The sequence below is a fragment of the Chiloscyllium punctatum genome, chromosome 19 (genome assembly GCF_047496795.1).
Source record: "Chiloscyllium punctatum isolate Juve2018m chromosome 19, sChiPun1.3, whole genome shotgun sequence".
NCBI classification, from domain to species: domain Eukaryota; kingdom Metazoa; phylum Chordata; class Chondrichthyes; order Orectolobiformes; family Hemiscylliidae; genus Chiloscyllium; species Chiloscyllium punctatum.
In genome coordinates, this window is record NC_092757.1 from 50,732,258 (window position 1) to 50,759,755 (window position 27,498).

The 27,498-nt window shown below is 41.8% G+C and overlaps 1 protein-coding gene across 3 annotated transcripts in view; it reads left to right on the forward strand.

The window, feature by feature from the left end:
* Positions 1-27,498, forward strand: part of LOC140491331 (ras-like protein family member 10B) — a 218,209-nt gene that overhangs the window by 184,305 nt on the left and 6,406 nt on the right. The window lies entirely within an intron of this gene.

Sequence of the window (27,498 nt, forward strand, 5' to 3'; positions counted from 1 at the left end):
TTGTACCCTGCATCCACTCTCTACATCCTTCATATCTTTCATGGTAAAACATTTGCCCCCACCATCCTCCATGGTTCCTCAGAACATCTATGCCAATTCATTGCCTGCCATGTCTCTTCACATAGTCATTGAAGAGACTAAGCACAGAATCATTGAACCCTGTAATAAATATAACAACATATGGAGCTGTTTAATAAAAATCCATTCATAAATCTTTTAAAAAGCAAAACTGCTTTTCCTACAAACCCATTAAGTGTCAAACAGATGATTGACTGATCAATAACAGAGGTTTCAAACACTTCAATACTCTTTTGTTGTGCATATAAACATTAAAAAAGAGGTCATAGAAGAACCATTTATTAAAACAACTTAAAGTTGTCAATCAAACAAAGTCAACAGTTTTCTCTAGTTCTAAGAACAGAAACCCTGCTGAGATAATACTTTTGTAATTCTGGGCCTGCAGCCAAGCTTGTATAATGTATAATTAAAGCTGTGAAATTTATTTTGATAAAAGGGTAAAAATATATGCCAAATGAAAGCCTGGATTTAACAAAAAAAAGGACAGTGCTGAAGAGACTCAGCAGGTCAGTGGAGAGAGAAACAGAGTTAATATTTTGTGTCCAATATGAATCTAATTGGGAGTTTGGAGTGGGTAAAACATTGACAGATGGCAAACAGTGTAGAAGGCCATTCAGTTTGTAAACAAGAAAGATAAGTTAGGGTAAAAGTGGAAATTATACAGCAAATGGCAGAACCCTTAGGAGTATTGATATGCAGAGGAATCTGGGTGTGCAGGTCCGCAGATCACTGAAGATGGCTTGCCTTCATTGGAAGGGCAATGAGTATAAGGATAGACAAGTTATGCTGCAGCTTTACAGAACTGTAGTCAGGCCACACTTGGAATATTGCGGACTGTTCTGATCACCACACTATCAGAAGGATGTGGATGCTTTGGAGAGGTTACTGAAAATGTTTACCAGGATTTTAGCTATGAAGAAAGGTTGGATAGACTGGGCTTGTATTCACTCGAACACAGAACGTTGTGGGGCAACCTGATAGAAGTTTATAAGATTGGGAATGGCATGGATAGAGTGGAAAGTATGAGGCTTTCTCCCAGGGTAGAGGGGTCAATTACTAGGGGAAACAGGGAGAAAGTTGAAAAGAGATATGCGAGGCAGGTTTTTCGCACAAAGAATGGTGGGTGCCTGCAGAGAGGGTGGTGAAAGCAGACACAATAGCAGCATCCAAGAAGCACCTGGACAAAAGGTAGAAGGGATAGAGGGATATGGCTCCATAAATGAAGACAGTTTTAATATGGAAGGGCAGAATGTGTCAGCCCAGCCCTAGAGGGCTGAAGGGCCTGTTCCTGTGCTGTATTGTTCCTTGTTCTTTATTCTATTTTGTAAATGGTGACAACCCAGGAACTCTGGCAGAGCAAAGAGATTTGGGTATCCTTAGTTCACAACTTTTTAAAGCTTGTGGGCAGCTTCGAAAAGCATCGAAAAAGGTTAATGGAATACTGAGGGCTTGCCAATCAATGGAAGGGAATTATGTTTAAATTCTGCTAAACGTTAGTCAAACCTCCTCTGAAATACCATGTACAGCTCTAGGCACTGCAACTCCAGAAGGATACATTGGAGGAGATACAACATCCATGCAGTAGAAAAATGCCTTTGCTTAAAGGCTAAGTTTGGAGTGATGTTTACATAATCAAGGTTTGCATTCTTTTGATTGAGGAAAGGATAAATGACAAAAGGATGCAATAAGTTAAATCAAAATCAGAATCAAATTTCTTAGTTTTTGTTGGCAGCAATTTGGGAAGTAAAACTAATACAGAGAAGAAAGGTGATAAGGTAGAAGAGGAGAAATTGGTGGAGAAACTCAGTAGGTCTGGCAATATTTGGGAAGAGATCTTTCCACAGATGCTGCCAGACCTGCTGAGTTTCTCCAGTAATTTTGTTTTGTTTGTTTCAGACTTCCAGCATCCACAGTTCCCTGTTTATTTTAATGTACAAGAGATTATTAATAGTGCAGACTGGACATGTAATTGGTAAGTGAACCTCTATAAATATAATCATGATTTGGAGATGCCGGTGTTGGACTGGGGTTTACAAAGTTAAAAATCACACAACACCAGGAATATAGTCCAACAGGTTTAATTGGAAGCACACTAGCTTTTGGAGTGCTGTTCCTTCATCAAAACCACCTGATGAAGGAGCGTCGCTCCGAAAGCTAGTGCTTCCAATTAAACCTGTTGGACTATAACCTGGTGTTGTGTGATTTTTAACTCAATAAATATAGCAAAATGCAAGGCAGTAGCATTTGGTAGAAAGAGTAAGGAGGCCAAAGACTCCTTGAAATGAACTGTCTAAAAAGGACAGAGGAACAAAAGGATCTGAGGAAACAGATATAAGCTTTTAAAAAGGAACAATGTAGTTTAGAAGGCTTTAACCTTGTATCCAATCTTAATCTTTAACCTGTTGGCCTGGAATAATCTCCAATTTACAACGACCGTCAGACTGGGAGGTCAGCCTGGTTCATTGGAGAGTGCAGGAGGGCATGCCAGCACAGCACCAGGCAAACCTGGAGATGAGTTGTCAACCTGGTGAAGCAACCAAACAGGACTACCTGTGTGTCAAACAGCAAAAACAGCAAGTGATAAGACAGAGGTAAGCATCTCCCACAAAGAATGGATCAGCTATAAGGTCAGCAGTCACCAGATCAAGTTGTGAGTGGTAGTGAACAAACTAAACATCTAACAAATAACAAGGGGATGTGTGTTCACAAATTCCACTGATTGGGATATCCAGCAAATCAATGCAAAGATGAGGCTGAAGAAATTGCAAATACCTTCAGCCGGAAGTGCCAAGTGAATGATCCATCTCAGCGTCTTCCTGTGGACCCCAGCATCACAGATGCCAGTCTTCAGCCAAATGGATTCATTCCATATCACATCAAGAAACAGCTTGAAGGTATTGGATATTATAGCCCCAGACAACATTCTAGTGATTGGAATGACGACTATAACAAAAATTACAGAGCGATACTGGAAAAGCCACAAATCTGTTCTTCAATATGACACTAGAACTGAAAGGTTATATTGATCAGGAGTTAATGTTTCAGGTCCAGTGACCCTTCTTCAGAGATTAGTTCACTGGAAGGGTCAATGGACCCAAAATGGTGACTCTGCTTTCTCTCTCCAACAATTTCTGTTTTTGTAAAACCACAAGATAAAGGAGCCGAATTGGGCTATTCAGCCCTCCAAGTCTGCTCCACCATTCGATCATGGCTGATATGTTTCTCAAACCCATTCTCCTGCCTTCTCTTTGTAACCTTTGATCCCCTTACCAATCAAGAACTTGTCAAAAAAACATTCAATGACTTGGCCTCCACAGCCCTCTGTGGTAATGAGTTCCTTGGATTCGCTACCTCTGGCTGAAGAAATTCCTCTTCATCTCAGCTCTAAAGGGTCATCCCTTTACTCTGAGGCTGTGCCTTTAGGTCCTAGTCTCTCCTACTAATGCAAACATCTTCTCTACATCAGTCTATTCAGACCTCTCAGTATTCTGTAAATTTCAATCAGATCCCTCTTCATCCTTCTAAACTCCATGGCGTACAGACCCACAGTCCTCAACTGCTCCTCAAATGACAAGCTTTTCACCCCGGAGTCATTCTTGCAAACCTCGCCTAGATTCCTCCAAAGTCAGCACATCCTTCCTTAGATACTGGGCCCAAAATTGCTCACAATGTGCCAAATGCAGTCTGACCAGAGCTTTATATGGCCTCAGAAGTACATCTCTGCTCTTGTATTGTAGCCCTCTCAAAATGAATGCTAACATTGTATTTGCCTTCCAAACTGCCAACTGAACTTGCATGTTAATCTTAGGAGAATTCCAAAGTAAGACTCCCACGTCCCTTTATTTTTCAGATTTTCACAGCCTTTCCCCATTTATAAAATAAGTGTACACCTCTATTCTTCCCCTCAAAGTCCATAAAGGGGAATTAATTGATGATCAGATAGACACCTTCTATATTAGGAGATAGTTTGATAGGTCAAATGCAGAGCAGATGTTTCCAGATTATGATCCCAACATTTCATTGGCTTACTTTTCTTGGCGTTTAATCACTGCTGCATATTCACAAAGATTCTTTAAAAACAGAATGCAAATTTATGACATGAGTACCTGGAGGAAACCCACACAAACAGCTGGAAAATGTGCAAACTCCACACAGACAGTCACCTCAGTGTGGAATCGAACCCAGGGCCATGGTGCTGTGAAGTAGCAGTGCTACCAACTGAGCCACCATGCCAACCCTTGTTATAGGTGGCAGTTTTAATAGATCTTAACACAAAAATAAAGATTCCCCCAACACAATCTGGAAAACAAGCTCAAGTCCAGTGAAAGTGTATTTTTACCGAACTGCTTCCAGTTTCATCTTCTTGAATTTTACGATTGCTTTCAGAATCTGGTGGCATGAACTTTCCATAATCCTGATCTCCTTAGCTTTTTCAGTTCAGTTGTTTTTCTGACAACTTGAAAGTTTCAATACCAAACTCTCCTGGCTTGGAAACTTAACAGATCAGAAAACATTTCTGCTAAAGGCACTTAGTTCCCTGAAATGATCTACAGTCTTGGTTTCTTCTGAATTGTGAATCTTGATTCTTCTGCTGAAATCAAAGCAAGACTGAGGGATTGGTTCTGTCTACTCTGCTTGCTGTAGATCCAGCAGTATAAACATTCCATCCATTAACACTACAGGCGTTCTCTCAGACACTGACTGCAGTCACAAGCTTTCTTGGCAATGATGTCTTTTTGATCATTGTGAAAGAAGGACTTTCTGACTGTTTTAAAAAGTCCTTCACAGGATCAACCAAAGTCACTCTACTTCCACTTTGAAATCCAACTTGCAAAAATACAGCATCTATAATATATATTGTACATCTTTCATCACCACTTTCAGGCAGTATCAGATCTAGTGGACAGGAATATCAAATTGTCTCAAACAAATACCTCAGTAGACTCAAGAGAAATGTCTTTACCCAGAGAATGGTGAGAGTTTGGAACTCCCACCCTGAGAATAATTGGGGCAACTATTTTTGATTCATTCAAAGGAAACTAGGTAATCACACATAGGTCAAAGGAATAAAAGGATTTTTTGATAGGATCAGATGAAGATGAATCAAGGTGGTTCATGTGGGACATAGAGAATGACATGGTCTGAATAAGTTGTGCAGCCTCGGTGTTGTAAATAAGATGTTCAAGTTGAATTGTAATTTTTGAGGTACAGATCAGGCAAGTTCCAATTAGATTGTGAAATAGGCTCAAGGGGCTGAATGGTCTCCTGCAGTTCCTATGTACCTTGTCATTAAAGCTTCCCATTTTATGATTTGTCCAATATTCCTTGATAGAAAATGCAGCTGGTTGTGCATGATTCCTGTTTAAAATAAAGACATCTCTACAGTTTGCTCTGCTTGAACAACCAGAGCTGTTCCTTTAATATCCTTCAGGAGAACTTTTAATCTGTAAATTTACATCCTACACATTCTGACTGAAGATGTCTTTGGAGTAACTCTTGCTCAAATGAGACAGCTTCAGCAAAGAGGTGGTAAAATTTAGGGATGCAAGAGTAAATCTGCAGAAAATCCTCGCCATTATTTTCAATGCCCAGTGTTGAATCAGCTCGTATTCTGTAGGTGCACTGGATACTAAACTAATGTTGAACTGAATATCAGGTTCCAGCCATGCTCCCGTCAACAATCCCATTTAAAAAATGTTAACTTTACTAAAAACAAGATGGGAATAGAATCAGGCCAGTACAGCTCCTTGACACTGATCGACCATTCAAAATAAATCTTAGCTGACCTGTACCGCAACTCCATTAACCTCTCTTGACTCAAACCCTTAACACTTGTACATAACAAAATCTGTTAATCTCAATTCTTGAAATTCAATTAACCTGGCCTTAGTTGGAGATTAGAATTCTAGATTTCACCACCTTTTGTATGAAGAAATATTTTTTGACTAGATCAATGAGATCGATTATAATCTTTTTTATGTTGCAAATAGAATAGTTACCTTGGAAAAATTCCAAGAATAGAATCTTATTGGAAAGTTAAGTTAATATAATAAACTGTAGGAGTACAAGGTTATCAGATTTGTAAAATGCAGTTAATTCCTTAGCATACTTTGAGAACACTTACCGTACCCTTTTATTTAACTCAAATTGGGGTGAGGCTACCTTTATTCTCTGCTTATTTTTACCTTCTTCCAGCCACAGGTATGGGATATTCCAGGTAATTGAAGCCGAATGGTATAATGGTTGGGGTTTAGAAATGCTTCTGTGCAGACCTAGATTTTATAAATGAGAACATAAGACAGGAACACAAAGGCATTGTAAAAGTATGTTCACCTTCTTTCCCTGAGATGACACTCCCTGGATTCAGAAAACTGTACTCCAGAAGTTACCCATTGGCACAAACTCAGTTTTTCCCACTGGCAGCTAACTTCAGCAAGATAGTACTTCCTGTGATTTTGTTCTTCTGAGCTGTAGTCTTGCTCAATTAGATCACTTACTGAGTGTGTGCTTTCAGGCCTCATTTTGTGCTGCACTTGACTGTTAGTGACAGACACCTTCTCCTGATTCCTTACTCCAACTGTTACTTAGCTACTGACTCCGAGAATTTTTTCTTGAGTTCTGACTGCACAAAGCTATCTAATAGCTTGTAATGTCTCATTAAACCCAACTACACCGAACCAGTGAAGTTCAGTCACCTCCTTAGCAATATAGTTTAAATGTTGCATTAGATTAATTCAGAATATCTGGTCGGCATGGACAAGTTGGACTGAAGGGTCTGTTTCCGTGCTGTACATCTCTATCACTCTAGGACCCTTCTGTACGGGTCCTCCTTTAAGACTGCAGCGAAAAAAAAGATGGTGTTTAAGCAGTATCAAATAGTGACATTGCACAAAAATTGTGGGTTGATTTGTTCTTGAGTAACTGTTGTTAGAGACTGTCTGCATATTATTGATACCTGTAAAGGATATTTTTGAGCACTCAAACTATCAACAACTATTAGTTACCATGAGCTCTTTATAGATATTGGAAAGTTTACTAGCATTAGTTGACTGACTGGGAGGTGTGACATGTATAAAGGTAGGAGAGTAGCCAAAATTGGTCATCTGGGGAGCAAGACTGGGGAATTAATAATGGAAAAAAAATGAAATGGCAGATACTGAACAAGGATTTTGATTCTCTGTTTATAGTGGAAAGGACAAAAAGCATCTCAAGATGAGTAGAAAGTTGAATCAAAAGGGAGCGAAGAACTTAATCATGATCACCAGAAAAGAAGTACTGGGAAAACTAATGGGATTAAAAGTTGTCCCCCTAGACCTGATGATCTGCATTGAAGAATTGGATGCAGAATGAAGGATGCACTGGTTATAGTCTTTCAAATTTCCAAGATTCTGGAAAGAACCCAGAGGACTGAAAATACTTCGTTATTCAAGACAGATGAAAGAAAGGAAGCAAGCAATGGTAGTCCAGTTAGCCTAACTCATTGTGAAAATGCTGTAATTCATTATGAAGGAGGTAGTAGGAAATGTTGTCATAGTCCCACTGGACCATAGGGCTGCTCTCTCATTAGTGAGACAGTGAGCTGAATAGTGGCAGTTTAACCTGAGGGTCACCATGCCCCAGGCAAGGGGGGAGGGTGAGAAGGAGTGTCCTTCACGTAACTTCAATTGTTACAGGAATTGTACCCATGCTGTTGGCATGCTGATAGCATGCCATATTGCAAACCAGCCAACCAGACAACTGCGCTAATTGACCCTCTCTTAAAGTTGGTAGTAGCAGAGCATTCAGAAAATAGTAATGATGTAATACAAAGTTAACATAGTTTTGTAAATGGAGCGTTGTGGTTTGACAAAATAATTAGAATATCTTGAGGATGTGGCAAGCAGGGTGGATGAAGGAAAACTAGTCAGTGTACTGTATTTGGATTTTCAATAGTCATTTGATAAGATGATGTAGAAGTCACTGCACAAGATAAGAGTTCATCATGTTGGAGTTTGATGGATACACAATTGGCTAACCTGCAGCAAAGATAGCCTGGTGAAATGATTATTTTCCTGCTGGCAAACTGTATCAAGTAGAGTGCCACAGGGGTCAGTGCTGTGAGCTCAACAGTGTGTAATCAATTATGAATGACTTGAAAGAAGAGACGGACTATTTTCCAGCCATGTTTGCTGATGACACAAAGGTATGCAGGAAAAGAAGTTGTGAGGAGGTTCTAAAGAGTCTCCTGAAGAATACAGATAGCAAGAGCAACTGAGCAAGGAATTGGCAGATGGAATATAATGTGGGTAAATGTGAACTGGCCACTTTGGCATGACGAATAGAGAAGCAGCACATTGTTTAAATGGAGACTGCAGAATGCTGTGGTACAGAGGGATCTGCATGTCCTGTGACATGAATTCCAGATTCTAGCATAAAGGCAGAGATTAGGAAGGCAAATGAAACTTTGACTTTAATCACAAAGGTGATGAAATAGAAAAGTAGGGAGGCAATGTTAAAACCAGACAGAACATTTTGATGACTCCGTATCTGGATTACCTTGAGGTTTGGTTTCCTTGAGGAACACGTATTGGAAGCAGTTCAATGGTGCTTTATTTGACTGATTCTCAGAGTGAAGAGTTTTGCCTTACAATGAAAGATTGAGCTGGGTCAGGGCTATGTTCATTAGGATTTAGAAGAATAGGGGATGATTCTATTGAAACATATAAGATTGTGCAGGACTTGATAGTGGTGGGTGCTGAGATGATATTTCTACTCATGGGAAAATGTAGAACTAGAGACCACAGGGTAAAAAAATAGGGGTGATACATTTAAGACGGAGAAGAAAAGGAATTACTTCTCCCACTGGCATATTTTTGGAATTCTCTAACCCAGAGAGCAATGTAGACTGGTTAGGGAAAGTTTCAATGTCCAAGGGAGTCAAAGGTTTGGTGGGTATAGGCAGTAAAGTAGAGATAATGCCACAATCAAAATCAAAATATATCTGAATGGCAGATTAGACTTGATGGGCTGAATGGCCTTCTCCCCTTTTTCTGAGGATACGACCATTGAATTTGAAGCCCTTTGTGAGCGCCGCAGAATATATAAAACACCAGATAAATGCAAATCAATGCTGCTTGCTCAGTTAATCAGAGAACCAGTGAGCACTTACTATGGAGACCAGGCTTGGGGGATCAGATCTTCTTGAATGGATGTACATTTCATTACTGTATTACACATATAGTATTTCATAAGAAACAAACAGAAATAAGCCAATGACCATCGCTAGCAAGATAGGATCTACCCATTTATTGAAAGGCAGTATAAAATAGGGGGCACAGTTTGAAAGGGGCTGCAGGAGCAGAGGATGCTGGGTGCATACGTGCACTGATCATTGTAGGTGGCAAGACAGATGGAGAGAGCAGTTAATAAAGCATAATGTTTATTGGCTTTATTATCAGGGGCACAGAGCATCAGAGGCATAGAGCATAAGAAGTGATGTTGGACATGCAAAGTACTTGTTAGAACTCAAATGGAGTATAGTATACATTTGTGGGCAAAGCTATAGGAAAGATGTAGATGCATTGGAGACAGTTGCAAAGTGATTTACAAGAATGGTTTCAGGAATGAGAACCTAATCCTTTAAAATAGTAAATTGATTCCAGTACCTTGTGGCTGCGTTCATGTTATTGTAAGATGAAAAATCCAGGCGCAATCTGTGTTTGCATGGGGTTCAGTGCTGGCAGATGAACATCCAAGGATTTACAGCTAATCGAAAAGACAGGGAGGTAGGCAGAGTTGCCTTGTTAGTTAAGAATGAAATTAAATCTATGACACTGAATGACAAAGGGTCAGATGATCTAGAGTCTGTTTGGGTGGAGTTGAGGAACCACAAAGGCAAAAAAACCATAATGGGACTTATGTGCAGACCTCTCAGCAGTGGTCAGGACCAGGGATGCAAGATGTACCAGGAAATAGATAGGACATGTCAGAAAGGCAAGGTCATGGTGGTCATGGGGGACTTCAATATGCAGGTGAACTGGGTGAATAATGTTGCCGGTGGATCCAAAGATAGGGAATTCACGGAATGCTTACAGGATGACATTTTGGAACAGCTTGTGCTGGAACCCACAAGAGAGCATGCTATTCTGGACTTAGTGCTATGTAATGAGGTTCAGGGCAAGTGGAATTGGTCCTCCTGGGAGCAGATGCGGTGGAGGCGAAGGAATTGGGAATATGGGGTGGTGTTTTTACAGGGGGCAGGTTGGGAGGAGGTGTAATCTAGGTAGCTGTGGGAGTCAGTCGGGTTTGTAGTAAACGAAGGAATTGGGAATATGGGATGGCTATGTAATGAGCCAGACTTTATAAAAATTCTGAAAGTAAGGGAACACTTAGGAGGCAGTGATCATAATATGGTAGAGTTCAGCCTGCAGTTTGAAAGACAGACGGTAACATCAGATGTAATGGTGTTACAGTTAAATAAAGGTAATTACAGGGGCATGAGAGAGGAACTGATGAACATTGATTGGAAGCAGAGTAGAGCAACAATGGCAGGAGTTTCTGGGTTTAAGTGAGGACACAGTACTGAGGTTCATCCTAAAGAAATGAAAGATTATCCCAGGGGGAAGGGTGTGTGTTGATTAGACGGCCATAACTTACAAAGGAAGTCAGGAAATGTATTAAAGAAAAAGAGAGATCCTATAAAGTGGCCAAGAGCACTGAGAAATCAGAAGATTGGGAAGGCTACAACAACAAACAGAGGATAACAAAGAGAGAAATAAGGAAGGAGAGGATCAAATATGAAGGTAGGCTGGCCAGTAATATTAGAAATGATAGGAGGTTTCTTTCAGTACATAAGAAACAAATCAGAGGCAAAAGTAGACATTGGGCTGCTCCAAATTGATGCTGGAAGCCTAGTGATTGGAGATAAGGAAATAGCTGCAGAACTTAATAAGTACTTTGCGTCAGTCTTCACAGTGGAAGACAGGAGTCATATCCCAACAATTAAAGGGAGTCAGGGGGCTGAGTTGAGTATGGTTGCCATTACAAAAGAGAAAGTGCTAGAAAAGCTAAAAGTCAAAAAAATTGATAAATCTCCTAGCCCCCCAATGGGCTACATCCTAGAGTTCTGAGGGAGGTGGCTGAGGAAATAGTGAAGGCGTTGGTTGAGAGCTTTCAAAAGTCACTGGAGTCAGGGAAAGTCCTGGATGATTGGAAAATCACAGTTGCAACCCCCTTGTTCAAGAAAGGATCAAGATAAAAGATGGAAAATTATAGGCTGATTAGCCGAGTCTTGGTTGTTGGTAAAATTCTAGAATCCATTGTTAAGGATGAGATTTCAAAATTCTTGGAAGTGTAGAGTCAGATTAGAACAAGTCAGCATGGATCTAATAAGGGGAGGTTGTGCCCGTCAAACCTGTTAGAATTCTTTGAAGAGGTGACAAGTAGGTTAGACCAGGGAAACCCAGTGGATGTTATTTATCTAGACTTCCAAAAGGCCTTTGATAAGGGGCCTCACAGGAGGCTGCTGAGTAAGGTGAGGGCCCATGGTGTTTGAGGTGAGCTACTGGTATGGATTGAGGTTTGGTTGCAGAACAGAAGGTTGCGAGTTGGGATTAAAGGTTAATTTTCAGAATGGCAGCTAGTGACAAGTGGTGTCCTGCAGGTTTCAGTGTTGGGGCAACTGTTCACTTTATATATTAATGATCTGGATGAAGGGACTGGGGGCATTCTGGTGAAGTTTACCAGAATGCCCCCAGTTAGGTGGACAGGCAGGTAGTACTGAGGAGGTGGGGAGGCTGCAGAAACTTTGGTTTCCAACATCTGCAGTCCTCGCTTCTGCCTAGTTGATTTTAACCTTACTGCAAATCCTGAAAGATTTAGACAGTTTGGGAGAGTGGTCCAGGAAATGGCTGATGAAATTCAATGTGAGCAAATGCAAAGTCCCGCAGTTTGGAAAAAAAAAATACAGGCATGGACTATTTTCTAAACAGTGAGAAAGTTCATAAAGCCCAAATACAAAGGGTTCTAGGAGTGCTAGTACAGGATTCTCTAAAGGTCAACTTGCTGGTTGATTAAGAAAGCAAATGTAATGTTGTCATTTCAGAATACAAAAGCAGCGACGTGCTACTGAGACTTTATAAAGCTCTTGTTCGGCCCCATTTAGAATACTGTGTCCAAGTTTGGGTCCCACACCTCAGGAAGGATATACTGGCACTAATGCATGATCTGGATGATCCCTGGAATGGTAGGCCTAACATACGATGAACGGCTGAGGATCCTGGGATTTTATTCATTGGAGTTTAGAAGGTTTAAGGGAGATCTAATAGAAATTTACAAGATAATGCATGGCTTAGAAAGGGTGGACGCTGGGAAGTTGTTTCCATTAGGTGGGGAGACTAGGACCCATGGGCGCAGCCTTATTTTTTTTTCTTTTTTTTCTTCTTTTCTCTTACTGTGGGCCAGTCTGTCCCAGAATCAGTTCCGCCTTCTCCTGAAGTAATCAAGAGGAGATTCCTTCCCACACTGATTCCAGCTCCCTCAGAGCCAGCTCTCAGAGGGAACAGGACCTTTGACAGTCCTGTTTATCTATTTTTTCTTTCTTTTTAACCCCCACACTCCCGCCTAACTGCGGTAGTGCTTATTTTTTCCTCCCAGCACCCATGTTGAGTGTGTACAGGTATGAGACACAGTGAGAGATACAAGGTGCACGAATCTTTATTCAGTTTCCACCACCAGGAAGATAGGCAGTGACAAGCAGTGCCCTTCACATCAAAGGACAATGCTGTGTGATCAAACAGTGAAGGGGAGGGCAGGGATTAATTCAAAATAGAGTCGGAGGGGGAGATAATGCACTCCACTCCCTGCGGCGCCCACCTCTCCCTGAACAACTCCAGGGTGTTGGTGGACACCGCGTGCTCCTTCTCCAAGGACACCCGGGCTCTAACGTAACCGTGGAAGAGGAGCAGGCAGTCGGCCCTAACGCCCCCCTCCACAGCCCGCTGCCTGGACCTGTTTATGGCCAGTTTGGCCAGGCCCAGGAGCAGACCCACGAGGAGGTCTTCAGACCTGTCCTGGGGCACAGCCTTATTTCTTTTTTCTTTTTTGTGAGACACAGTGAGAGACACAAAGTGCACCAATCTTTATTCAATTTCCACCACCAGGAAGATATGAAAAATACCCGAGTGGCCAGTGACAAGCATGGCCCTTCACACCAAAGGGCAATGCTGTGTGATCAAAACAGTGAAGGGGAGGGTAGGGACTAAATCAAAATAGAATTGGAGGGAGAAATGATGCACTCCACTCCCTGCGGCGCCCACCTCTCCCTGAACGACTCCAGGGTGTTGGTGGACACCGCGTGCTCCTTCTCCAAGGACACCCGGGCTCTAACGTAACCCCGGAAGAGGGGCAGGCAGTCGGCCCTAACGCCCCCCTCCACGGCCCGCTGCCTGGACCTGTTTATGGCCAGTTTGGCCAGGCCCAGGAGCAGACCCACGAGGAGGTCCTCGGACCTGTCCTGGGGCACAGCCTTATTGAGAGATTTACATCGTTAACAGCAAGATTTAGCTTGTTAATTCCATCTTACAATGCAAGAATCCTTTTCATCTTGAGCAAAGTTAATGAAATTGCAGTGGCATTATGAAGAGTGAAATGCTCCTAGATTAGGTTGTAAATTTGAAAAGAAAATAAATGAGAAATTGTATAAATTCTGCAAAACAACAGGTGAGGATGAATCGATATAACTTTGGGTTTTATTGATTATGTCATGTTTATCTTGTGATGTAACACATTAAAAAACATCATTTCATCTCCTTCAAGGGTGGAGACATACAAGGACTATTTATATTTCATTTGGAACAAAGCTGAGAAAATGAATGTTTGGACACTGTTCTGTTGCAAAGGAAAATAACTGTTTTTTTTCCCAACAGTTAAGTGTGGAACAGTGTGTTGTTCTCTTATTGATTACACAAGGCCATGCAACATTTGGAGAAATGAGATTTGATGCCTTGAGACAAGGAGACATCAGGTGCCTTTGGGTTTTAAAAACCTGCCTAGTAGTAGCTTTTGGCTGGTTAGTTAAGTTGGCTAGACAGCCAGCTTGTAATGTAGCATGATGTCAACAGCATGTGGGTTCAATTCCCATGCTGAGTGAAGTTGCCATGAAGTATTCTCCCTTTACCTGAGGTGTGGTGACCTCCAGGTTAAACCAGCTCTCATAAAAGAGCAGCCCTATGGTCTGGTAACTTTAATTCCTAAATGCTTATAAAAATATTTTATGCTCAATTTACAATGATTTTCGGTGCTTGCTCAAGATGTCAGTTCTTCTGCTTGTTTGTTTATTCTTCCCACATTTCCCAAGACACTTTGTTTTCTCAGCTACAGTTCCATTATTATCAAAGATATCTTTGACTTTTGGTTCCCACCATGGAATCTTGATGTAACAGATTTTCCACTTCCAAAGAAGGGGAAACATTAATCATTGTAGTCCAGGTCTAGCTGACTGCCTCTGGCCACTATGACTAATTCAGCATCATATGCCTTGCACATTTCCATCCAATCCTATCAGCAAATGTCAAGCACTCTCAATGACACTGAATACTTAATTCTAAACGTCCTTGCTGGTTCAGGATTTTTATTTTGTTGCCTTAAAATAAAACATCGACGTTCGAGTTGTCTATTTCTCTGCTGAATGCAGTCTAGAACTTATGATTCCACAGGATCGAAACTGTAACTTGTGCAATGTACAGGGGCCCTCCAGGATCTGGAGACATGTTGGACTAAGGTGAAAGCCCAAGGTCAAAACCAAGCTTTCAGATTAAATAACAGATTTAACTGGGAGCTTTGAAGACTTAATAAACCTGTTATGAAGATATATTTAATAATATTCGTTGCATAGGCATGCCAGCTCACTACACTGTCTGAGCTCCTTGCTGTTTATGATCAATGTTGCTGCCACCATCCTTTAACTGTAGAAAACAATAGGCCTACTTAATCTAGTGTGGTAGAAGAAAACCATTTTCTAGTCTAACTAGAAGAGGCTACGATAGTTAAATGGAGGTTATGTTATTGCATAAGACTTATTAGGAGATTGCAGTGAACATAAAAATAGACTGTAAGAGCTTCAAAAAATGTGTCAAGAGAAAAAATATTAGCAAAGACTAATTAGTACGTATTTTAGTCAGAAGCAATGAAAATTATCACGGAGAACAAAGAAATGGCAGAATAATTGAACACATAGTGTGTGAACAAAAAACAGAAGACTCCACAGAAAACTATCATAAAAGACATGATAACAGAGCAGTCGGAAAGAATCATAGCATTGTTACAGTTGAAAGCATTTTGCCCATCAAGTCCATACTCAACTGCGAGGAGTATCACACCCAGACGCACCCGCATACCCTATTTCTATAACCTTGCATTCCCCTAGTCTGTACATATGGGCAATTTAGCATGGCCAATCCACCTATCCTGCACATCTTTGGACTGTGGGAGGAAAGCTGAGCACCTGGCAGAAACCCACATAGACATAGGGAGAATATGCAAACTCCACATACACACCGACAGTCGCCCAAGGGCGGAGTCAAACCTGGGGTCCCTCGCACTGAGAGTCAGCAGTGCTAACCACTAAGCCACCGTGCCACCCATTAATGGGATTGGACAAAGCCAGCATGGATTTGTGAGATATAAATCATGCTTAATGAATCTACTAGAATTCTGAGTATGCACTAGCAGCATAGTTGAGAGAGAACCAGTTGTATGTGGTATGTTTGCATTTGCAGAAGGCTTTGGATAAATGTCTCACAAAAGTGGTTGATGGGCAAAATTAAAGTGATTCAGAATTAATCGACAGACATGAAACAGTGGGAATAAATGGCTCTTTTTCCAAGTGGTAAGCAATAACAAGTCAACATTTCCAAGTTTGCTAATAATACAAAACTGTGCAGAACAGTAAGTTGTGAGGAGAAAGCAAGGAGGCTTCAAAGTGATTTCGACAAGTTGTGTGATTGGACAAACCATGGCAGATGCAGCACAAAGTGTTTAAATTACAAATTTATACACTTCAATGTGAAAAAAACATAGTATTTAAATGGGAGTACAAGGGAATCTGGATGTTCTTGTACACAAGTCAATAAACGTAGACAGGCAGGTGCAGCAACTAATTAAGGAGGCAAATGGTATATTGGCTTTTGTTGAAAGAGGATGTGAGTTCAGAAGGAGAGATGACTTGTTGCAGTTAAACAGGGCCTTGGTGAGGCCACTCCTGGAGTACTGTATACAATTTTGGTCTCCCTGCCTAAGAAAGGATATATTTATCATAGACAGAGTGCAGCAGAGCTTTACTCAGCTAACATCAGGGATGGCAAGAGTGTCTTGTGAAGAGAGATTGATTCAAATGGGTCTATATTCACAAGAGCTTAGAAGGAAGATGGAGAATCTGATTGAGATGTATAAATTTTAACAGAGTTGGACAGGCTGGATGCGTGGAAGAGTGTTTAGAATCAGTAAACAGAGTCAGGAAATGGGGCAGGTCATTTAGAACTGCAATAAGGAAAATATTTTCTATCTCAAAGAATGATGATCATATGGAATTCTTTACCACACAAGGCTGTGGAGACCAAGCCACTGAATATATGTATAAAAACAAGACAGATATTTCTAGATCTTAAAGGCATCAAGGGGTATGGGGAGAATGCAAAAGAACGGCAGCGACAAAGGATCAACAATGGTCATGTAGAATGACAGAGCAGCCTCAAAGGGCCGAATGGCCTATTCCTGCTCCCATTTTCTAAGTTCAACAAGATATAGTTTGTTGGATGTTAGCAGTTAGTGACAGATTACATCAATAGGATAGAGACTATTAGAGATTTTGAGGAAGACCAGACGTTCAGTCTAACTCCTTCGAGAACCTAAGCGTTTCTATCCATGTGACATCAGTGGGCTGGTTCCCATGGAGCACCTTGGGTATTAACCCTTTCAGACCCATACACACAAGTATCCATTCAAGATTTTCTTTTATTATGTACCCATAATTAAATATTTGTCATATAGAATTGTCTAAGGTAAATGGTGGATAAAAACAGTCTTAATAAATTAGTAATTGGCCAGTTTTCCTGTGATTATATATTCGTGAACGAGAGGGATTTGGTTGCTGGTTTTTGATGCTCGACATTTTCCCTGTTAAAGCTATTTTGCTTATCATCGCTACCCTTTGATTTCCATGAAATTAATTGGGTGGTTGATTAAATCCCTAACAGATGAGTGAGCATTTGAGGCAGCAGTAATTTCTTATCCTGCTGACGTCGGATTCCTTGGAGTGGGACACATTGAGAAAGGTTTTTAATTGTTAAGGGAAGTACACAATCAGAGCAGTTCAATTAGATTTGAGTCTTTATCTCTTTAGAGGGATCGATTATTCTATATTTAAATTAACGGAATCATTTGATTGGATTCCAGATTATTCTCACTCTCAAGAAAATGACTTTTGCATTAGTCAATTTCTTATATTATACCTAGTCAGTCAGTCAGTGCACTCTTGTGATGCAGTGGTAATGTCCCTACTGCTGACCCAGGAGGCCCAGGTTTTAATTCCACCTGATCCAGATGTATGTAATCACATCCCAGAACAGCTAGATTAAAAAAACATCATGAGCTGGGCTTGGCTTCTAGACTTGAAAAAGTGGAAATTGATGTTTGTGCTAATTACTAATTACAAAAATGCCCATTCAAATCAGAGAATAGCTTTTCTGTTTCTCATTTCATATTTGCTGTGTTTTGTTCGTCACTTCCTCTTTTCTGCTTCAATGCTGTGAGGAAAGAAAAAGACACAATTGTATTGCCTGCTCAAAACACTCTCCTTCCTGTTCTGTGAGTGCGTCAATGGATATTATTCGGGTCTGGGACTCCCACTGGGTCCTACTGGTCTTCGAGCAGGATACCATCCAGCAGAATCCCTCCACCGGCCCTGGCTGAACTCGTAGCCCCATGAACCCTGTCCCTTGACGAAAGTGGGTCAGCTCCCAATGCCGCAGGTTCGATCTGAGGACCTGCCTGTTCTGTACTCTCCATGTGGTCACTGGGATTGGTTCATGATCCTTTTATAAACGGGAACAGTTTCTCCCCATCTACACTATCACTCATGGTTTTGAAAATCTCCTGTTAGCCTTGTTCTCAAAGGAGAACAGCCCCACCTTCCTCATCTGATCCTCATAACTAAGGTTTCTTATTCCTGGAGCCATTCTGCACTCTCTCCAATGCAATCACGTCTTGCCTATAATGTGCTGCCCTTATCTATACACTATACTCCAGCTGAGGTCTTACAAGTGTCCTGTACAACTCCTTGTTCTTGTTCTTTAAGCTGCTAATAATGATGCTAAGGACACTGTCTGCTTTACCTACTTCTCTCTCTACCTGTCTTGTCTGTGCTCACATCCATGAACTTCCCTCTGCTCGTGCACCCCCTTTTAGAATTGTAGCCTCCATTTTATGTTACTTTTTCTCCCAACCAAAAGTGTGTCACCTCACACTTTTCTGAATTAAACCTCACCTGCTACCTCAAGATTAGAGTGGTGCTGGAAAAGCACAGCAGGTCAGGCAGCATCCGAGGAACAGGACCCACTCCACCACCTTGTCTATATCCTTTTGGTGTCTACACTGCTAGAAAATGGGATTAGAATAATTAGGTGGCAGTTTTTGATAGGCATAAACTCGATGGGCCGAATGTTTATAATTCCTCCAAGTTCTGTGTGATCGGCAAACATCGTACCTGCCTCCTGCACACCAAGGTCTAGATCATTAATATAGATCAGGAAAGGCAAGGGTCCCAATACCAACCCCTGAAGAATTTCACTCCAAACCTTCCTCCACCCTGGAAAATACCCATTACTCGGTTTACCATCAGTCAATCTGTATCCAGGTTGCTACTGTCTACCTTACTTACCATCACTGACTTAAAACTTTCTTTTCTACTCTGTGGTGATTCGTTCTCAGATATTTATTATTCTGGAACTGAATCTCATGATTTGGTCCCAGCACAACTCATTAATGTATATACTTTGTATTTCTACATACGTAGGAGAAAGTGAGGACTGCAGATGCTGGAGATCAGAGTTGAAAAGTGTGGTGCTGGAAAAGCACAGCTGGTCAGGCAGCGTCCGAGGAGCAGCAAAGTCAATGTTTTGGGCATAAGTCCTTCATCAGGAACGTCAATGCCTGATGAAGGGCTTATGCCCGAAACTTCGACTCTCCTGCCCCTCAGAAGCTGCCTGATCTGCTGTGCTTTTCCAGCACCACACTTTTCAAATTTGTATATATATATGCCATTTGACATTTGAAAGCTACCAGTCAGGAATAAAAAGCAACTGCTGGGGAAGTAATATTGGCCTTAATTGTGAGGGAGCTGAATTGTAAAGGGAGGTAGTTAACGCTTCACTTCTGAGCACCAGCACCTCAGGATGGAGAATTCTTAGAGAAAGTGTGGAGCAGAGTCACCAGAAAAATACCAGAGTGAAATTAGCAGGACAGGTTGCATGAAATTAGCCTTGTGGTCTCTAGATGTGGAAGATTGTAAGGTGGTTGGATTGAGATGTTTAAGGAAATGGTGAATGGATCCAATAGGAGGAGAACAGAGAAGATATTTTGTCCAGTTGGAGACTGAAGAAAATGGGGACAGACTCTTAAGATTCAACAGGGACTTTTTCACATTAAGAAAGAAATTTCACATTGGTGTGGGCACAATGGGCCAAATAGCATCCTTCACAATGCTGTGAAATCTGGACCTCCCTTTCCCACAAATCTCTATGGAGCTTTCAAGGCTGAGAACTTTCATAAGAGCTCAAGGATTGGGGAGCAATAACATGTAAAAAAGAAATTGAGACAGATACAGATTGGCTGGAATCTAATTGACTGCCAGAGCTAGCTCAGGAGGCTGTGTTCAAATGATGCTCGTCATTAGCTAAATGCTTTGTTCTTAGCTTAAGCAAAAATGATTTTCATGACTTAATCAAAACCTTCATGACATGAAGATTGAAAAATTCACCGTCATGAAGGAAGTAACATTGCAATGCCAAAAAAAACTGTTTATAATCAAACTGGAGCCAAAATGAAACAGGATATTCACATTCTATCTTTCAAATGAGTATATTTAATCAAGCATTTACTGCTGCCTCCTGATGTTTGCTCCAAGTGAAAATTTTCCTTTCATCTGATGCCAGAATAGGTTTCGATGCAAACTTTGTTTTGTGGGTGGCTGTTGATTGTCAGCTGCTGCTTGGCAGCAAGTGCTCAGAATCTGGGGGAGGGGGGAGCTGAATCAGATGAGCTTGCCCCTGATCTTTCACCGTTTCTGCACACCATGGTGTTCTGGTACAAAACAGAGCAGGCACTCTAACCACGACTACTTCCTGTACCCCTCAAACCTCCAAAGATGTGCAGGTCACATGAATTGGCCATACTGTTATGTGCATCAGTTAAGGGTAAATATAGAGTAAAGAAATGGGTCTGGGTGGGTTACTCTTCGGACTGTCGATGTTGGGCCGAAGGGCCTGTTTCCATCCTGTCGGGAATCTAATCTAAAAGAAAAACCCAGAAGTACCAAAGGAAATTGGATCACCACTTTTGCCTTCCCTTTCTGAAATAAGCAGAGAACTTCTGATTTCTATTTCATCCTATAGCACAAAAGGGGACCATGCAACCCACCATGCCTGATTGGCTCATTGGAGGAGCTTTCAATTAGTGGCCCCTAAATACTGCCTGTTTCTCTACAGCCCTATAAAAATGTTCTTTAAATGTGCTCCCAACTCCTTTTGAAAGTTCCAAAAGGCAGAGCATTCTGGATCATATCCACCATTTTATTCCTCATGTCCTCCCAAGTATTTTTTTTATTAATTGTTTTAAGTCTTCTCCTCTGTTTAATGATGCTTCTTCCAGTGGAAACAGATGTTGTGTCATCTTGAAAACATCTGTTAAATATCCCAATAACCTTCGCCGCTCTAACTCCAGTCTCTGAACAAGATTGAAGTTCCTCATCCCTGAAATCACTCCAGTAGATCTCCACAATCTCCCTCTAAGGCTGCGTTAATATATGACACTTTAATTTTTTCAGATTAGAATCAATCTAAACATCATGGCATAGACAGAGAACACAGGGGGCCAACACCTTCAACATATTGTCTAGCTATCACCATTATTAACAGCTAACCCGAGAATGCAACTTTTTTTAAAAAAGGTATTGTGATTTACACATGAAAGAAGTGAAACTTATCACTGTGTTCTAACAGATGAAAGGCTTTACAGACAATCAATTTTTCAATGTATAATTTCAGTTACATCACATTGTAAATTTTTGCTATAAATTCTGAAACGATCGAGCCCTCCACTATCACCTGATGAAGGAGCGTCGCTCCGAAAGCTAGTGTGCTTCCAATTAAACCTGTTGGACTATAACCTGGTGTTGTGTGATTTTTAACTTTGACACTTTAAAGTGTGCTTCTCCGTGACTTATAAAGGTTTAGCAATTTCCTTGCTTTTGCAGTCTCTGCCTGAAATTGAGAATCATCCCTTTTGCAACCAAGCTTATCAACTTGTCGTCCTTCCAAGTACAAATGTTTGGGTGCACACACCCACAGATTTCATTTTCACACTGCTTTAAAATTGCCAACTATCTCATTAGTATTGCTGCATCTCCATTTTTCCTAGTAAAACATACCCCATCACATTTCATTTATAAATGACTAACTTCTGTGTGAGCTCAGCATTTCCCAAAGCTCATATTGAGAGTTAAAGGACAAAGAATTGTAGATTCTCAAATCATTAACTTGGGTTGGTAGAGTCACTGGAAGTAGCAATAATTTTTGTTTTCTTTTGAGCACCCATGTTGTGTGTGTGTGCAGGTGTGAGACACAGTGAGAGACACAAGGGGCACAAATCTTTATTCAATTTCCACCACCAGGAAGAAAGGAAACACCCGAGTGGCCAGTGACAAGCAGTGCCCTTCTTAGAGGGCAAGTTGCGTGGTCAAACAGTGAAGGAGAGTGCAGGGATTAAATCAAAATAGAGTTGGAGGGGAAAATAAAACACTCCACTCTCTGTGATGCCCATCTCCCCCTGAACGGCTCAAGGGTAGCGACAATAGATTGGCAGAGCCATCACAAGTGTAAGCAAAACGTTCAGGTTCTAGATAAGCAGAATTTCAAAACTTTAAGTGTTAAACCTTAATCTTAAATCTTAGGGAACCATGCACAGCTCTGATCCCCAATTAAATGGAAACACTGCAGAAGGTGCAAAATAGATTTGTAAGAATCATGTCAGAACTTTCAGCAAAGTCTAAGAGGTGACCTGATAAGTTTATGAAGGGGTTTGACATGGTAAATGAAAATATATTATTATAAGAGCAAAGTGTTGTGGATGTTGGAAATCTGAAATGAGAATAGCAAATGCTGTAAATTCTTAGCAGGTTTGGGAACATTGGTGTTGTGGGAGACTTTGAGAACTTTCTGATGAATAGTCACAGATGTGAGATGTTAATTCTTAATCTCTCTCCATAGATGCTGGCAGAGCTGCTGAGTATGTTTAGCGTTTTCTTGCCAAGTGAACTTGACAAGATAATGAGGTAACAAGCAAGGTAGACAAAGGAGAGCCAATGCACGTGATCTGTTTGGATTTCCAGAAGGCCTTTGAAAAGGTGTAACACAGGAGGCTGTAAATAAGATAAGAGCCCATGGTATTGGGGAAGGTACTGGTATGGATAGAAGTTTGGCTGACTGGCAGAAGGCAGAAAGAAGGAATGAAGGGGTCTTTTTTGAAATGGTAGCCAGTAACTAGTGGAGTTCCACAGGGGCCATGTTGGAACCACTACTATTCACATTACACATCAACGGTCTGGAAGAAGGAACTAAGGGCATCATTACTAAGTTTGCAGGTGACCCAAAGAGAGGTGGAGGGATAGGTCATGTTGAGGAGGTGGTGAGGTGGCAGAGGACTTAGACAGGGGTTAGGTCAAAGAAGTAGCAGATGGGAAAAAAGGAAGTGTGTGTTAGGCACTTTCATAGCAAGAGTAGAGGCATTCACTATTTTCTAAATAGGGAAAGGCTTCAGACGTCTGAAACACAAAAGAACTTTGGGGTCCTAGTTCAGGATTCTCTTATGTTTAACATGCAGGTTTCAGTTGGTAGTTTGGAAGGCACATGCAATGTTATCATTCATTTCAAGAGGGCAGAATGCAAGAGCAGAGATGTATTGGCTGCGGCTGTACAAGGCTCTGGTCAGACTGCATTTGGAATATTACGAGAAGTTTTTAGCCCCATATTGAAAGAAGGATGTGCTGGCATTGGAGGGGGTCCAGAGGAAGTTTACAAGAATGATCCGGGAATGAAGGGCTCGTCATATGAGGAGCGGTTGAGGACTCTGCGTTTGTAATCAATGGAGATTAGGAGGGTGAGGGGATATCATATCAAGAGCAGGACTTTTACTGTTAATGATAGGGCCCTGGATAGTGCTGTAGAACACAGAGACCAGTGGTTCAGGTAAATAATTCTTTGAAATTTGCGTCACAGGTATTGAATTGAATTGAATCAGCTTTGTTGTTGTATGTACTCACATGAATACAGTGAAAAGTTTACAATCACCACTTACAGCATCACTTCAGGTATAAAGATACCAAGGTACAGATTCTTGGTACAAATTCTTTGGAAAAAATGTTAGAAAAACAAGGAAATAAAAGTCCAGCATTACAGACCTTCAAACATACGAAATCATGGTAATATATTAAATATATTTACACATTCTCCCCGTGTCTGCGTGGGTTTCCTCTGGGTGCTCCGGTTTCCTCCAAAGATGTGCAGGTTAGGTGAATTGGCCGTGCTAAATTGTCCATAGTGTCTAGGGATGTGTAGGTTAGGTACATTAGTCAGGGGCAAATATAGGATTAGGGAAATGGCTCTCCAGAGGCTTGGTGTGGACTTGTTGGGCCGAAGGGCCTTTTCCACACTGTAGGGATTCTAATAAAGAAAGAAAGAAATAACTGATATTAAAGAAAAATAAACTTAAAAAGAAGAGAATTTGAGACAAAGTCCACTTAGTCCGTTTCATAGCTCTAGGCTCAAGGACTCAACCCCACCCCCCCACTGCTTGCTGGTGGAACCCTGACCAGACCCTCCACGATGCTGAAGAAAATGCTGCATAGAATCACAGACTGACTGAAGCCATCAGGAGGAGACCCAGACCGATGCCAACGAGAACACCACCGAAGTTGCTAAAAGGACTCCCAGACCAGACCAGACCCACCATACTGCAAAGACACTGTACAAGCCTCAGGGAAAACTCAGGCCATTGAAATGCCGGGCCCAACCACCACCGGAGCAGCCATGAGGAACAACCGGATCCACACCATATTCTCTGCTGCAGCAACCTCCTGGAACCTCCTTCCTCACCCAAAAACACCAAAAGAAGATAGGATGAACTTGATGATCAATTGGCTCTGCTACTGCCTTGACAATGCAGAAGCCACCAGAAACCCAGTCTAGCCTCTGATGTCAGTGCCATGAGTCTGCATGCTGGGCTTACTCAAGGTGGACGGGGTGGCTAAGAAGGCATTTAGCACGCTTGCCTTCATTGCTCAAACCTTTGAGTGTAGGAGTTGGGACGTTATGTTGAGATTGTACAGGACGTTGGTGAGGCCTCTTCTGCAGTACTGTGTTCAGTTCTGGTTGTCCTGTGATAGGAAGGATATTATTCAGCTGGAAAAGGTTCAGAAAATATTTACCAGGATGGTGCCACGATTGGAGGGATTGAGATATAAAAATAGGCTAAATAGGCTGGGACTTTTCTCACTGGAGTATAGGAGGCTGAGGGGTGACCTTACAGAGGTTTATAAAATCATGAGGGTCAAAGATAAGGTGAATAGCAAAGGTCTTTTCCTGAGGGTGGGTGAGTTAGAAACTAGGGGACCTATTTTTAAGATGAAAGGAGAACATTTTAAAAAGGTTATGACAGGTAACTTTTGTTTAAACAGGCAATGGTTCAAGTGTGGAATGAATTGACAGACAAAGTGATGAATGTGCGTAAAATTACAACATTTAAAAGACATTTAAATAAGTGGTTAGCATTGCTACCTCACAGTGCCAGGGACTCGGGGTTGAGTTCCACCTCAGCGACTGTCTGTGTGGAGTTTGCACATTCTCCCCGTGTCTGCGTAGGTTTCCTCCGGGTGCTCCGGTTTCCTCCCACAATCCAAAGATGTGCAGGTTAGGCAAATTGGCCATGCTAAATTGCCCATAGTGTTAGGTGCATTAGTCAGGGGCAAAGATAAGGTAGAGGAATGGGTCTGGGTGGGTTACTCTTCGAAGGGTCGGTGTGGACTTGTTGGGCCAAAGGGCCTGTTTCCATACTGTAGGAAATCTAATCTAGTCTACATGAATAGGAAAAGTTTGGTGAGATATGGACCAAACACAAGCAAGTGGGACTGGTTTAGTTTGAGAAAATGGTCAGCATAGACGAGTTGGATTGAAGGGTCTGTTTCCATGCTGTATGAGTCTTTCTCATTGAAACTTACAGAATACTGAGAGGCCTGGACAGAGTGAACGTGGAGATGTTTCCACTAGTAGGAGAGACTAGGACCCGAAGGCACAGCCTCAGAGTGAAAGGACGACCCTTTAGAACTGAAATGAGGAGGAATTTCTTCAGCCAAAGGGTGGTGAATCTGAGGAACTCACTGCCATAGGGGCTGTGGAGGACAAGTCACTGAGTCATTCGAGACAGAGGTTATTGATGAATAAAGAGATCAAAGGTTAGAGGGAGAAGGCAGGAGAATGGGGTTGAGAAACGTATCAGCCATGATCGAATGGTGAAGCAGACCCCAAAGGGCAAATGGTCTACTTCTGCTCTTATACCCTGTGGTCTTATGTTGTTGCCATTTGGTGGGGGAGTAAAAATGGACAGTTGTAAATACAAAAATCACTTGTAAATCCCATAAAAATTCGAAGAAAAAATTTGAACATCTTTTTTCAAATAGCGACAATGTGGATTTCTGTATTACCAGCATATAGTTGAAATTAATAGTCGGGCTGCATTTAAGAGGAATGTAGAAAACCAGATGAGGAAGAAAGATGGAAAGCTGGGGTAGCAGGGTTGGATAAAGTAGGATGCGATGACCCCATGGAACGGGTCAAGGACAGCATTGAGAGGCTGGGCTGAATGGACTGTTTCTGTTCCGTAAATTTTACATCAGGATGGCCGAAGTGGGGGTTACAATCCCAAACGGTGTTGCAAAATTTGGTCATTTCCAGTTCTAAAGCAACATCATATGAGACACCCCCTTCCTCTGTTCTATGGGTGCTCTCCATCCCACCCAACACCACAGGTTCCCTCCATCCCATCCATCCCCATGGGTTCCCTCCATCCCATCTATCCCCATGGGTTGTCTCCATCCCACCCACCGCCATGGGTGCTCTCCATTCCATCTATCCCCATGGGTTCTCTCCATCCCACCCACTGCCCTGGCTGCTCTCCATCCCATACACCCCCATGGGGTCTTCTCCCCACCACACCAGCCCTCACAACCCCTCCTCAGGCCAGTGGTCTAGTTTTCACTGAATAGGGCAAGGTGGGTTGAAGAGGGATCAGGACATTTGGGGTGGCAATGGGGAAACCACTTTGGGAAGCGCAGCCCAATATCTTGTATACTCAACCACTTGTTTCTTTTGAATGTAGGTTTGCTCGCTGAGCAGGAAGGTTCATTTCCAGATGTTTCGTTACCCTATTAGGTAACATCTTCAGTGGGCCTCAGGCAAAGCAATGCTGAAAATTCCTGCTTTGTATTTATATGTTTGGGTTTCTTTGGGTTGATGTTGTCATTTCCTGTGGTGAAGTCACTTCCTGTTCCTTATCTCAAGGGTTGGTAGATGGGGTCTAACTCGATGTGTTTGTTGATAGACTTCCGGTTGGAATGCCATGCTTCTAGGAATTCTCGTGCATGTCTTCGTCCAATGTACTCAGACCCCTTGGCATCATGGTAGCCCACAAACCCACCAACACACTAAAACAGCAGCTAATGAACTTGAAAGACCCGATACAGACAATGAGCAAAACTAATGTCATTTACAAAATACCATGCAAGAACTGTAACAAACACTATATTGGACAAACAGGCAGAAAACTAGCCACCAAGATACACGAACACCAACTAGCCATAAAAAGACATGACCCTCTCTCTCTAGTATCCTTACATACAGATAAGGAAGGAGACCACTTCGACTGGGACAACACATCCATCCTAGGACAAGCCAAACAAAGACACGCACAAGAATTCCTAGAAGCATGGCATTCCAACCGGAACTCTATCAACAAACACATTGAGTTAGACCCCATCTACCACCCCCGAGATAAGAAACAGGAAGTGACTTCACCACAGGAAATAACATCACCACAGGAAATGACATCATCAACCCAAAG